Source organism: Phasianus colchicus, chromosome 3 (assembly GCF_987193195.1).
Source record: "Phasianus colchicus chromosome 3, bPhaCol1.hap1.1, whole genome shotgun sequence".
NCBI classification, from domain to species: Eukaryota; Metazoa; Chordata; class Aves; order Galliformes; family Phasianidae; genus Phasianus; species Phasianus colchicus.
Window position 1 is genome coordinate 14121151 of NC_143438.1, and position 13764 is coordinate 14134914.

The window sequence follows — 13764 nt, forward strand, 5'->3', positions numbered from 1 at the left end:
TGCTTCTTCCCTTATAATAAGCAAGGCCAATGCTGTAGGACTCTCATATAAATGCAAACTTATGGGCTCTCATACTTCAGTGCTTGAAATCTTTCATATTTCAGTAGTTGAAATCCAGATAAGAATAGCTCTGAACTACCCAACTGTACCTCTTAATAGAAGTAGAATCAAGCAAGGAACCTGTCTGTGAACCCAGATGCAATATTACACCACTATGCATGGATTACATTATACACAGCCTATATAGTACAAGAATTAACTTGGTGTATGGCAGCTGCTGTTTTCCTAACAGCACAAAATAAAAATGAAAAAAGAAGGAACACATTTTGGTCAGGCCCCCTTCATATCTTCTCTTCACATGCATGCTGATAATTACAAGTATTTTTTTCCTCACCTGTGTATTTGCACAGGTGCTCACAGGCAAGCAGATGATTTTCTGCCTGTCTGTTCAGATGCAATTTATATATACTGTATTGCACATATATTTCCAATGCCTTTAATACATATTGCATACATGTAACATGCTTATGACCGTGCTATGTTTAATATCTATATGTGCCACACAAAAAATAATATGCCAAATAGCGTCTCTCATAGGTTTCAGAGGACAGCAACTTGAAGGGGGGAAATGAGAGAAAAACTGTTTCAATGTAAATCCTCCCACCTCTTACTAAACAACAATGGCAGATGGAAAAAGTAATGGGATTCAAATTACAGGCAACACGATTCTGGCTGCACTAATTTCACTGTACACTGATGTTAGAAAAAATTTTGTAGCCAGCTCATGTTCACTCTACCCATTTAGCTTAGTATTGTGCATGAAGTACAGCAGCTCTTGCAAGAAGCATCTGGACTAAATAAGCCAATGAAAGTAGAGAGACACCAAGAGAAATTCAACATATGACACTGACAGAATTAGTTGTGACTAGCAATTCCAAGACAAAAAGTATTGAAAAATTTTTGTTCTTGCACTCATTGAGCAAACTGAAATGCAAATCAGTTAGAAATCTCATTCTTTACTGCATTTGTCCAAACCACTGTTTTCAGTGGGGCTGCAACAAAGCTTCAGGCTTTCTCCCTGACCCTATTTTGAACAGCAGCAATCACAGCCTATGAACAGGACTATCACCTCTGCAGTTGGGATATTAGCACAATTTAGAACATCAGTCCAAAAAGCTGGGGGGAAGTGCTCTAAATATCTCCATTGTATAGGCGATTGTCTGCCATTACAAAATGCTTTGCCATGAGGTCAGGAGATGTAAAGATAAAAAGAAAAGAAAGTCATGTCACTACCTTAAATTGAGATTTTCTGGTGCTAATAAGATCAGTGGATTACTCTGCTATTGGAGAGGAATTGCCTTCAAGGGAGCCCCAAAAGTTAGATGTGCTATTCCAATGCCCCAAAGCAGGGTCATTTCCTGGATGTACTTTTTAAAGTCTGTTCCTAAAGGCCTCCAAATATCTCCCATTAGCAAACCTGTACCAATACAGTATATTTTGTTCTTTATGGCAATTACACTTCCAAACTTTGCACCCACTTCAGTTTCTAGCATTCATCCTAAAGATATCTGTCCTTATGAGGGCTGGCTTTGTGTCCCTTCCAAACATGACAAATAATAAATTTATGAGAAGTGATCAAGACCAAAAGGAGCAAAACAACCCAGCTCCGTGAACTACAGGAATGAATTTCTTCACTGTCTAAAAATGTTCTTGCCCTTTTACTCTTAAACTTCACCCATCAGTCACTCTTGTCTCTAAGGAATAATTAGTCTAAGAATTTCCATGTATCAAGGAGTGCATGTTCTTGCTATTTTTATTTTTTCATGGTACCTGTAGGATGATAAATTCTCAGTTGTTTACCTGGGTTTCAGAGTAGTAAGAACAGAGCCATGGTTGCAGAAAGCAATGAACATGGGCTACTGCCCATGAGTGTGTTCATTATCTTGTCCTTTTACTATTGGCCTGGGTTTTTTTGTTTTGTTTTTCAGAGGAAAACATCGTGAAACAACCCCCTGTTGCCCCAGTATGACACACAGACTGCTTCCCCATCAGTACTGAAGCTACTTTAGAATTTCATTAGGGAAAATAATAGCATCTGGGCTTAAATTTCAAGTTAGCATCTACTCCTCTTCTGTGATGCTAACTGCAGGAGTAAGAGCGCTAAAATACATCAGTGCTTCCCCGTGTGTAGCAGGTCCTTGGTGTGAGTTACAGACATGCTCCCAGAGACACAGGCTAGCCTGAGGATGACAGCAACTTGTTGAAAGCTGCTGCAAAGCAGAACACTATTGCTCCTTCAGAGTCGGAAGTTGTAATGGCCGCTCCATTCTACTAAGAGAGAAAACTTACAGACATGGGCTCCATGTTGGGATTCATTCTTTGAGCTAAATGGTCCAGAAAGAATATCTTTGTCCCTACTTTTTTGGCTCCATACTTCATCTGTAACTGCAGTAATACTTAAAAGTGATACTAAACTTCAAATGTTTTGGGTCCTCCAAACAACTCTTGGGAAACCTTCAGTTACAACAGGATCAGCTTGGTTCCTCTCACATAGACTGCCTGCCAAAATCTTACCTCTGCTTCCAGATCCGATGAGAGTGGCTCTGGTAGCATGGGTCCTTTTGGCACATAACTTGCTCAGGCTCCAGCAGCAGGAGATGAGGGTAGCAATGCTCGGGCCTCACAGCCAGGGCTACATGAAGGCAGAACTTTCTGAACTGATCTGAAATAGCATACAGTTGTCATCAAGGTGAGCTGTCAGACAGCAGTCAGTTGGCAAACAAGACCTTTTGTATTTGCAAAGACTCGTGTGTGAACTGTTTCATTCATCTGGGATGAAGTTAAATAGGTAATGGCTTGTGTTTGAAATATGTCCAAGGTGGTTTACCTGAATGGTATTCATGTCAACAGAGTTTTATCAACTTTAAATTGTTTTTGTTTTATTTGCCTACTCATAAACCATTCCAAGGAGTGTTTATGGTTTATTTAAAGCCTAGTGATATTGGGACAAGTTGCATAGCCCTGCTATTTTTTGCATTTCTTCAATCATCTTAACCTACCACACAGAATCAAGGTCTGCTCATGTGTGACCAATAGCGACAGGAAAAACCTTTCTCCAGTGTCTGGCTTAGACAGCTCTGAGGCCTGTAAATGTCATATCTTTCACCTGTTTGCTTTTGCAAAAGACACAGCCTGACAAAGCTAGAGTAAGTAATGTTACTAGCTCCCCCTTCAGATCTGACATTTTTGAGCCAGTGTTTACTGCAGGTGACATTATTCAGAAAATATTTAGAAAATTTTCTCTGTTGCCACTGAGCCTAGATCAAGAGCTGTGTTCAAATGCAATATATCTCTTGGAAAATGGTTGGTCTTGTGGTCTTGATTTGGCCATTTTTGCACATTTCTGCACCATCTTGAAAGGTTGTGTTCAAGTGTTCATCAGGTTCTTCAGCCTCAGAGGAACACAAAAACTTTGACACATATTTCCCACTTCCCCATGCCAATTGCATCTTTTCAGTCTTTTCTGCCTCCTTCCTGTTTTTCAACTTCATATTGGATTGTGTATTTCAGGAAAAGACATCAAAGCCTGTAAGATCAACACCAGTGAAGTGCTCTTTGCCCAGCTGAAAAAAAGCTGTAGGCTCCCATTTACTGCTCCTTGCTTTTATTTATTTATTTTTATTTTTTAAATTCAAAGGCTGCTTTAATCTTTTTGCAATGATGTGAACCTGTGAAGGCCTCTAAAGCTATTTTCCTGCTGATCTGAATCACATTCTCCAGGACATATCCATTTTCAGGATAACGGACCCATTCTGTAAGCATGACCAAGCACTTCTTGTTCCTACATGCTCGCATTCTGCATTTGCTTGCATTAGAGTGCATGGTATTAGAAAAGGGGTTCCAGAAGAGATCTTGGTTACTCTACCCAACTCGTCCTGGTTAATATGAAGCCATAGCTTCATGTTCTACACTACACACTCACAGATTGCATAATTTAGTTTGTTTCTCTATTAGACTGAATATCTCGGCCAGCATAGGCTTCTGTTACACTAGACCACCAGCTCCAACGTCTCTACAAAATCAAGCTACACTCTTCTGTCGTTCTGACTCAGGGAGGAATGAACTCTGGGCTTAATGCCTGTGTGCAGGGGAACTTGTTTACTAGGAGCGGAGACTCTTTCACACGTCATGCATATTTTACAGATACATCACCGTGGAACAGAACAGTCTCATGCAATCACTCCCAACAAGCATCACTCTTCTCTCACTGGCGTGTTTGCATGAGCATCATTTTAGTTTCTAAGTGTCATTATAAACACAGAAGGAAGTTTTGAAACACTTCTTGTCACTGAACTTCTGTGCCAAAGAGCAGGTATTCTCAATGGCTTTGAAACAGAAGCACTGCCAGCTGTAGAAGGGTGGGCCATACCTGTCTGCAGCCGCACAACCACTACAGCCAGGCTGTGACTGCAATCTCACCTCTGGTTTCTGGGCTCTGCCACTGTTTCCTGCTGCACTGCAGAGGAGAGCATTCATTGAAACATGACAATGAAGAAAATTCAAATTGAAATTACCTGATCCTGGACCAAAATTCTCAAATTTTGGAAAATAGTTTAAATATTGGTAATTTTCCCTTCTTGGAATACTCCTTGAGAGCTGTCCCATTATGTATCGGGAGGTTAATAGCTTCTCACTGAGGTGGAGGCCATGCACTCCAGTTATGATTATTGCTTCTCTGTGCCAATTGCTATACACAACATATCTCAGACAGCCTCACCTATCCTTACAGTGCCTCAGTTCATATCATCCTTAGACACAGAAGCAAGGTAAAAGGTATTAGAAAAGAGAGAAGAGTTTTCAGGACCTCACAATATTATTATTTTTAAATAAGCCAATTCCATTATGAAAAAAAATCCAGTTCTAAGTGGTTTTTGTCAATGGTGGGAATTAGTAGGGAAGACGAGGAGCCCAGTTTTAGCCAGGTTAAACAATAACTTGCTACTATTTGTGGCTAGCTCCCAGAAGAAATTAACTCGTGGTTAGTTAAATAATAGTTTTATTAAAACAATAATCAGATCAAATAACTGAAATGTATGTGGGAAGTCTTTCAAAATACTCAGGTCCTGCAAAAAAAGTTAGATCAAGAAAATGTCTTTTAAACATCTGATCCCTGAAGTCAATGAAGCTCGTAGAAATTGGACGCCTTAAAAAAAGTTTTTAAACCTTAATCCCAACATTCTCTCCTAAGAATAACAGAGTTCTCTACTTTCAGTGTTTTCTCTTTGTGCAGATGTTTTTGTTCCCTTTCTACAGCAGAGAAATAACTTTTTTTCTGCTACCACAGCTCTTTTAATCTTTCATTTCTAAAAAGAGAAATAAATGAAAGATCTAAGCTGTGTGGTTTCACATCCCCCAGTTGAGTTGCCTAGTGAAAGAAGCAAGTAACTTATAAGAGGAATGCTGACTGAAGGACAACCAGAACAACCCTTTAGATAACCCACAAAGCACAGACAACCACAGAAATGCATCTCTGAGACCCACCACAGGTTCAGCTTGACACTTGCCCCACAGTAGGACTTCTCTGTCTCACCATGGAAAATCTAATCTCACCATGAAAAGGGTAGATGTAGCACTGAGGTACATGGTTAGTGGGCATGGTGGTGACAGGTTGATGGATCCGCTAGATGATCTTAGTGGTCTTTCCCAACCTTAATGATTCTATGATTCACTAACCACCTTTGCATTTTCACATATCTGCAGGCCTGCAAGAGCAAGTTCAATCTCAAGTGATTTTAATGCATCTGGACTATGAGACTGGTTGGAGAAAGCTACTCCATGTCATGAGGAGCATTGTCACTGGCTTGGTGACTGCAAAGTCAGGTCTATGGTGAAATAGCTCCAACCAGAATTACCAGCGTTGCTATAAGAAGATTGCAACGTCTGGGTCAGACTGTGCCTGAAAAGGCCCCATTGCTTCACAGAGTTCAAGGAGAGTGCACAAAGGCAAGGTGCCCACAGGCAGTATTTGTCCCCTAATCTCTGCACTCCTGATCCATGGAAGTAATTGCTTGGTGGATGTTTTGTGACTACTGGAGTTTGAGAAGGCAGCTCCAGGTGCTGAGAGTTGTTTATATAATCCACAGCGCAAATGGATGCTGTCAGCAAAGCAACATGTATTCAAAGAGAGCAGTGACATAAATAAAGCCTGTTTTCCTCAAAACTGAGAATGAGTTTTCTCAAGTGTAAATACATGCACACACTTGTGGCAGATGCCCATCTAAAAGTGCGCTGCTGCCCCTAACCTGTGCTTGAATCTATCAGTTTACATTACATTCAGGTAGTGGTGAACACTGCCTTTTGGGTGGGTGCAGAGCACTTTGGATGAAGGGCAGGTAAAAACTTGCTTCGTCTTGTATCCAAGATACGAGTATTTACCTGTTGGAGCCCTGCATATTAAGGCCCACGCACTTACCCTGCAACACAACATGGAATTTTAATGAATTCACGGACTCTGAAGGCCCCCACCCAACTCTACTCAAACAACTGAAATCCTTTGCATTCCTCTCGACTAAATCTACTCTACATCCAGTGGCAGCAGATCAGAATGGCAAGAAACATACTAAACAGATAATATGGCAGACTTCTCCAGGTGCCACCTAAACCAATGCTGATAAAGTTGTTTCTCTCTTAAGGCACAAAAGGATCAGAAAATAGCAGTTCTCCCCTCCCATGGGGCATTTTAATTATATTCCATTGAAGCATTCAGCATCACAAGCCAGGCCTGATTACTTTAATCTTCCTATTTGAGAAACCACACTTGCTCAAACACTAAGTGTCTGTGGTGAACAGAATCAATTGCTTATCTAACAGAAAAATCACAAACAGCACTGAAGTAGAGCTTTGCAGAACCTTGCACTGATTAACCATGCTGCACATCATCTCTATGCAAGGGGGAAAAAGTGTACATGGATGCTAACTGCCAGCACATAGCAAAATCCATTTCTTCAACCAGTGCTGGAAACCCTCAAGTATAAAGCATTGTCTCATCCCTAGTGGGAGGAATTATGCTGCCCAGAGAAAAAGATGGAGGCAGATAGTTTCTATTTCAGTATCTAAAAATGTGATAAAAAAAAAAACAAAAAGATAAAACCTAGATACAAAAATCTTACAAATTATCTTGAGAGCTACTCCTGGAAATTAAAACCAAACATCTGCTTTCTGGAGAGAAGAGAGAACAGCAGAGAAGAGTATAGCATGGCAGCTAAGACAGAGAGAAGGACAGAGGATCCAAACTGAAAGCTGTTCAATCCTTATCTACCTCTAGCTGGAGCCCAAGGTATTTTTCTCCACAGGCAACAGCAGTTATTTTTCTCATGCCAAGATCATCCAAGGGAATTGGCTCAGCAAGTCCCATAGCAGATAAGTATTTCAATTAGGATGAGATTTGACATTTCAGAGCAGACTCTGAGAAATACAGCTTGCCAGTGACTGTCGAAATGAGACTTGGATTAAGAAGCATTGGACAGCTCTACCGTACAAGTATCCAAGTGAGAAGGACTGCAGTTCCACAGCTAGAAATACTCTGCTTTTATCAGAAGTTGTGATTAGGTTTACTTAGATCATGCTGGATGTACTCTTTTTCCATTTTTTCCCACTTTTTTGTTTTTGCTTTTATCATATGGCTGGAGGACCTTTTGCTATTTGTTTTATTTTCCTTTGCTGACTAAAATTCATGACTTCTGCAAATTCTCATTTTGTTCATACATTTCCTGACCTCTTACATGTGGCTTTCTATGATGATCTGTACCTTTTTCTACCGCTTATTCAGTCTGATAACTTTTCTTCCATGTATTTCTCTTTGCAACATATATTTGCTCCATTCTTTGCACCTTTGTCTCAAAGAAGGGACAGCTTCCCTTTAAAATCCAATTCTCTTGAGCACTTCAGGCTCTAGTTAGTTTCCTAAACATAGAAAATGCCATCCATCTGGAACTGAAAAGCTTGGCTATAGATCTGCACTTGTTTATCGTTCATTTTAATTGAAACTGAAATCCCTCAAATCCAGGTTATTTTCTACTTTATTATATAACTTAACAGCGTCAGATCTAAAATAGTATTACCTCTCTCTTTTTCAGTTACTGAAAGGAACACCAGTGGTTTCTGCATTCAGAAATATCTGAAATTATCTGTCCGTCCACCTGTATAATCCATGAAGTCAAAGCCTCCCATAATGACAGACCTCTAACAACAATAGCAAGATCTGTATCTACCAAATCCAATTCTCGAGGTCATTGGCAGAAACACCACACTGCCTCAGCAATCATACTTCCCCAGCATGTGTTTGGCTCTATTAGGTTGGTTATTTAATCATATTATCTCTACTTATTTATCTCATTAAAGGCTTATGTATGGTAACATCACATTGTTTACCTTCTATCGTTCACAAGTGAGGCTTGCTTCAGTATCCATGCTCCTTGCTATCGCTTCTCCTCTCTTTCCCATCCTCCCATTCAATTACTGTTCCCAGACCTCCAGATACACACTTAGCCCCATGCCCCATATCTCCTTTGTCATTCTTAGACATTCACTCTAAAGTAGCCCCATCATTTCCAGGTGAAAATGAAGTGCTGTTTCTTACTCTTCTGGGATCGCCATTCAGTAATATGCCATGCCTGGCTAGTTTCTGCAAAGTACTGCTCAGCCATAATGTGCTTCCTGCTGCCTCCTTGTTTATGTCCACTGCTGTCTGGCTGTTTCTGCTGTGTCCCTGGTCATCCTCTTCATTCCTTGTTAAGCTTCCAGTTTAAAACAAAGAAATAAGTAAAAGAGTCTTCCTCTTCCCCCAGATACCATATGTTTAATTCCGTATCTGTAGGCACACTTTCTGTCCCTGGATCCTGACTATTCAAACTCACTTCTTAACAAGCCTCCATACAGCTAACATAGATTTCAGCTATAGTCAGGGGAAGAAGTCAGTCTCATACCCTCAGGTGCAGAGCCAACTCTTAATATGGAGTCCATGAATTAATTCTGCAACTGCAAACAACTTAATTTGGCCAGATTACATTTGTTTCGTGCACTTACTTTACAAAAGAATTGTCTAATCTCTGCTCTCCACCTTACCCTCTTCCTTAGTATTTCAAGGTATTAGCATTATGAAAGACAAATATTCAAGAAAGAGGAGTTCCTTTGCATTGAGACCTGACAGATGTAGTCCAGCTTGCTCAGGAAATCTTCACAGCAGGATAATATTCCTTACATAACGCCCTTAAGCTATAATCTTCCTTATTCCTACTTTAAATCAAACATGAAAGTACTCAAACTCTATCAACTTTCTCCCTTTAACACAAATAAAAATAACTGTGGTTGGCAAACAGGTTGTCTATTCTCATTCTCTCCTGCTTGCTGGAATTTCACCTTGCGGGAGCTCATGCAAACCGTTTTTTATTGGCTTTGGTTAACATAAGTTCAAATAAACTCAACACTCAAAGCCAAACTTTCAGGAGGTGTCATATATTTTGCCTCCTTTGAACTCAAGATTTTGCAGGCTTTCCCTGTAGATCTGCCAAGGTTAGCAAAGTTCAGAGAACCTAGCCCAAATTGCGAGGCTGCAATAAAACCCGAAATGGAGATTCATTTAGTTTGAACGTTTATGGCAATTGTTTTACACAGCTATCTGCTTGGTTCCTCTGACACCTCAAAGAAAAGGGACAGGAGTGCATTTTCCTGTATTGTCACATGTCAAGGATTATATGTTACACCACTGTTATTGTCCTATCTGTCACTGCTCCTGTTTTATAAGGAACTGGTGCTGGTTTGCAACGAGCCACAACTCAAACTCTGAATTCCAGTTCTTTGAATTCCCCTTATGACTCAGTTTCATACCCACTCTAACAACATTGTTTCCAACATGGGGCCAACCTCTCTCTCCATTTCCAAAGCCATATTAAAACATGATACCTTGCTTGTGTGCCTGGCCTCACCATCTACTGACATCATGCAAGAGATCAGTCACCTCATAAAATTACATCATGATCAAATTCTTTCCCCATACCAAGTCAATTGATTACATTGTTCCTGGACCACCTGCAGACGGGAAGTCAATGATGATGGGGTGTGTGTGTGTATATCTATATAGACAATAAAAATAATTTAAAAAGGAGACTAAAAGCTAGTTTCATTTGTAGATCATGTTCAACTTCTGACTCTCAATACAACATTCATAACCATAAGCCTTGCTAAGGATGCACAGACAATATAGGCGTTTCTTCCATGTTTTCTCCTTCCTGCATCCTATACTCATCATCTTTACCCACAGTACATATACACAACTACATAGCAAATGGAAGTATGGGAACATCTGGACTTGGCACGTGATGTACTTCCATTAATAAGCTGTCATAAATTAATTTTATTCTTCAGTCTGCCCTTTTATCAGTTACTACACTAGTTGTAGTAATAGCAGTTAAATACTACTCCAGTAAATATATTTATTAAAAAAAAAAAAAAAAGATGCAAAAGCTGTAATATATGAGTTCCTATGTGCTTTTTTGATATACACATAGGTATTTCAGACATGCTGTTACTGGCAGTTAGTCAGTCACAAGGACCACATTTTCCCTATGGTCTGTTTCCACCAAGGACAGATACTACAGCTTAATTCTATGAGAGAACAAAGGAACAAACTTCAGCTCTTCAATCTGTGCACTGTAGCCTCAGAAAACAGAAACAAGAAAGCCTAGAGAATCAGCATGCTGCTGCTGGGGTCCCAATTTCCAGGTGGCATCTCTGACACACCGCAGGTTCACTTTGCCCTCTGTACCGTATAAAAAGAGCAGACGAATACTTTAAAGGAGGACAAGAAACTATCAGTGTAGTGGCAAATGAAATCTCAGACCACTGTTACTGATATCTTCAGTAATATTCTACACGTTGAGGTGGGTAAGGAGCAAAAACAGAGAAGGAATGAACTCTCCCCTTGCAAGACATTTTCTGGTCTTAAGCCTCTTTAGTTTACAAGAGTTGCAGCCCTTAGTTAGGTTCTTAAATATGGACCTACGTGGATTAATAATGTAGAAATCCTCTGTAAAAGGTGCACTGACTGCCAATCCAGTGACCTCCAGACCCCTTCTGTAAGTCATTCTCTCTCTCTTCACAAATCAGTGCAATCTGCTCCTGGGCGTCTGCGCGCGCGCGCTCTCTCTCTCTCTCTCTCTCTCTCTCTCTAATGTGATTAAATAAGCTCCCTGTCTCTCCAGGCTTGTGCAACCACCTCTCGCTTAGTCACCTAAGCACTGTACAACACCCCAGAGGAGTGGAGTCAGCTGAAACAGGAGCGTTCCCAGCTCTGACATGTAAAGTACTTGCACTCAGTGCTAAATAAACTTGGAAAAATGTTCACAATGCAGCTGTGTGCACAAGATGCTGCAACCGCAGGGCAAGAATAATTATACACAAACAAGATACTTGGGATTTATGTTCCCCTCAAATAAAAATGTGCACTACTCATGCCAATCTCAGCACTTCATGGTATGCCTGCAATCTGAAGCTGAGGAACAGATCCTCTGTTAGGGTTAACAGATCAGATACTATCACTGCTTTATTTTCCAATAAACTTTACAGGTTTTCTAAGCACTGTTGGTACACACTGATATCCCTTTCCCCAAAGGAGGCTGAAGACTCTTGGGAGGTCTTTTAAATTCTCTCTTATGTTAATGGCATTTATTTCTACAATTTTTCTATTAGTGTATGTTGAGGATTCCTCTTCAGAAGTTACAGGGTTAAATCTGAAGCCGACAGGAATGCCAGACCAAAAGAAAAATGAAAAAGATTCAGGAAACAAGCATCTCTCAACCACTCCAAGCAAAGGTTTATCTATCTTACTGTTTAAATTCTCCTGTGAAGGAGAGAATTTGTGCAAGAAGCCTGTTGCAATGCTCAAGCACCTCTCAGAAGACTATTTCTCCTAACAGCTAACATCAGTTTGCTTTGTTGCTAACAGAGTCAATTTCTCCTTACCTTTCCTCAATGAATACAGCTAAGGGTTGATTATCGTCCTCTCAATAAGCGACTCTTTAAATAGTCATATTTTTAATCTTTTTCTGTGAAAAATGTAAAGCCAGTCCCCAAACCCTTTGCATTTTAAAAACCTCTCCATGTTCTTGTTTTTCTCCTCTGGATCTGGAACTGTTTTCAAGTACAGCATCAACAGGCAATGCCAAAATCAAAGAAATATGGGAAGAAATCTTGACTGCAATGGGTCTGAGATTTTTCGCAGACATTCTTCTGAGGCAGACTCAGCAATCACTCATGTAGTGGATATGAAGTTTTAATATGGGAGTCTACATATTTCATTAAAGAAAGAAAGGAAGGAAGGAAGGAAGAAGAAGGAATGAAGAAAAGAAGAAAAGAAAAAGAAAAAGAAAAAAAGAAAATCAAGAGGCTTCCTTAAAATTGCTTTCATATCTACTTAGCTCTGTGTTTTAGAACCTAAAATGGCATGGCTTGCTCATAGAGTTGAAAGGAGACATTATAAGCTACGTTGAAGTTGCTACAAACAAGGAAAACTCAACAAACAACTTTCAGGAGTACTTTAGTAAGTAATTGTTCGCTGGCTGGAATGCAAGTTATACCATGCTAGACCCACTTCACTTTTTGCCCCAAGGAGTCGGCAAGCTGGGTGGGAAACTGATGGGCATTCCCACCAGCCCACCTGGCTGGACAAGCTGCAAGAGCAAGCAGTCTGATAATTTTGTCTTCCCTTTCTCAACCGCAACAGGCAGGAATAAGTTGATTCAGGTTTCAACCTTTATACTTAGGTCAAGTTCAGTTAAAGCTGTAAGTGAAAAAGGTTCAAAAGTTCACCATTTTCTTAGCCAAATAATGAAAATGGAATTTGCATTCCTCTGCTTAAAGACTTGGACAGAGTGAAAAGCCAGTCTATGCAAGAGGTCTATGCTCTTTGCAAGTCTGCTGGAACCAAAGGAGAGAAATAACCTGATGGTTCGACAACACCAGATATCACAGAGCTCCCACTATCTTGTTCTCTTCCAAGGTGGATGCTATTTCTATGAGATGCCCATCCTACTCCTCAACATACCCTTTGCTACATGAGATATATATATGTATGCACTAACCAGGCACGGAAAAGGATGCTCATTAGAAAACCTGTGGCATGGAAGAAAATGTTATTTTTCCCACTGGCAGCTTTTCTGGGGGTTGGCAGAGCATACCATTTCTACTGTGAAAAGGTGCACGTCTACCAAGCCCTCTGAGATCATCTTGGTATCCCTGCCAGTGCCAAATAGTAGCAATTCAGAGCTCAACTTGTTATTGAAGATGAATCCATTACAGCTAGAAGTTACCTGCCAATCTAAACCTTAGAAAAAACTGGCAGAAATTGAGTGACTTCAGAAACCAACATTCAAGAAAATACTCAGAAACCAAGGCTCAAATGGATATATACAGAAGATATCTCCCAATGGCTCATTTTGAAATTGATTAGAAATTAAAGCCTGTGCACTTAAATCAGGGTGGAGGAAAACATTGTGAGAGTGTAGTTTGATCTAAACATTGCTCTAACTTGTGGTTTGGCAAAAGGCTCTGAAGTGCAGCTAAATCAAAAAGGCATAGAAAACCTGCAGCTGCCATGTCTCTACTTATTAAAAAAAAAAAAATTAAAAAAAACCACATGCATCATTCAGTGCACAGTTGCTACATACTTTCCTACCTTATTTAATAGCTAGCTGTCAATCTATGTTGAAG

The 13764-nt window shown here is 40.1% G+C and overlaps 1 long non-coding RNA gene across 1 annotated transcript in view; it reads right to left on the reverse strand.

The window, feature by feature from the left end:
• LOC149918416 (uncharacterized) overlaps window positions 1-13764 on the reverse strand; it is a 93097-nt gene that overhangs the window by 33938 nt on the left and 45395 nt on the right. The window contains exon 2 of the long non-coding RNA XR_016465431.1: window positions 2575-2722. This is a non-coding gene — a long non-coding RNA (uncharacterized LOC149918416). The remainder of the gene's footprint in view (window positions 1-2574; window positions 2723-13764) is intronic.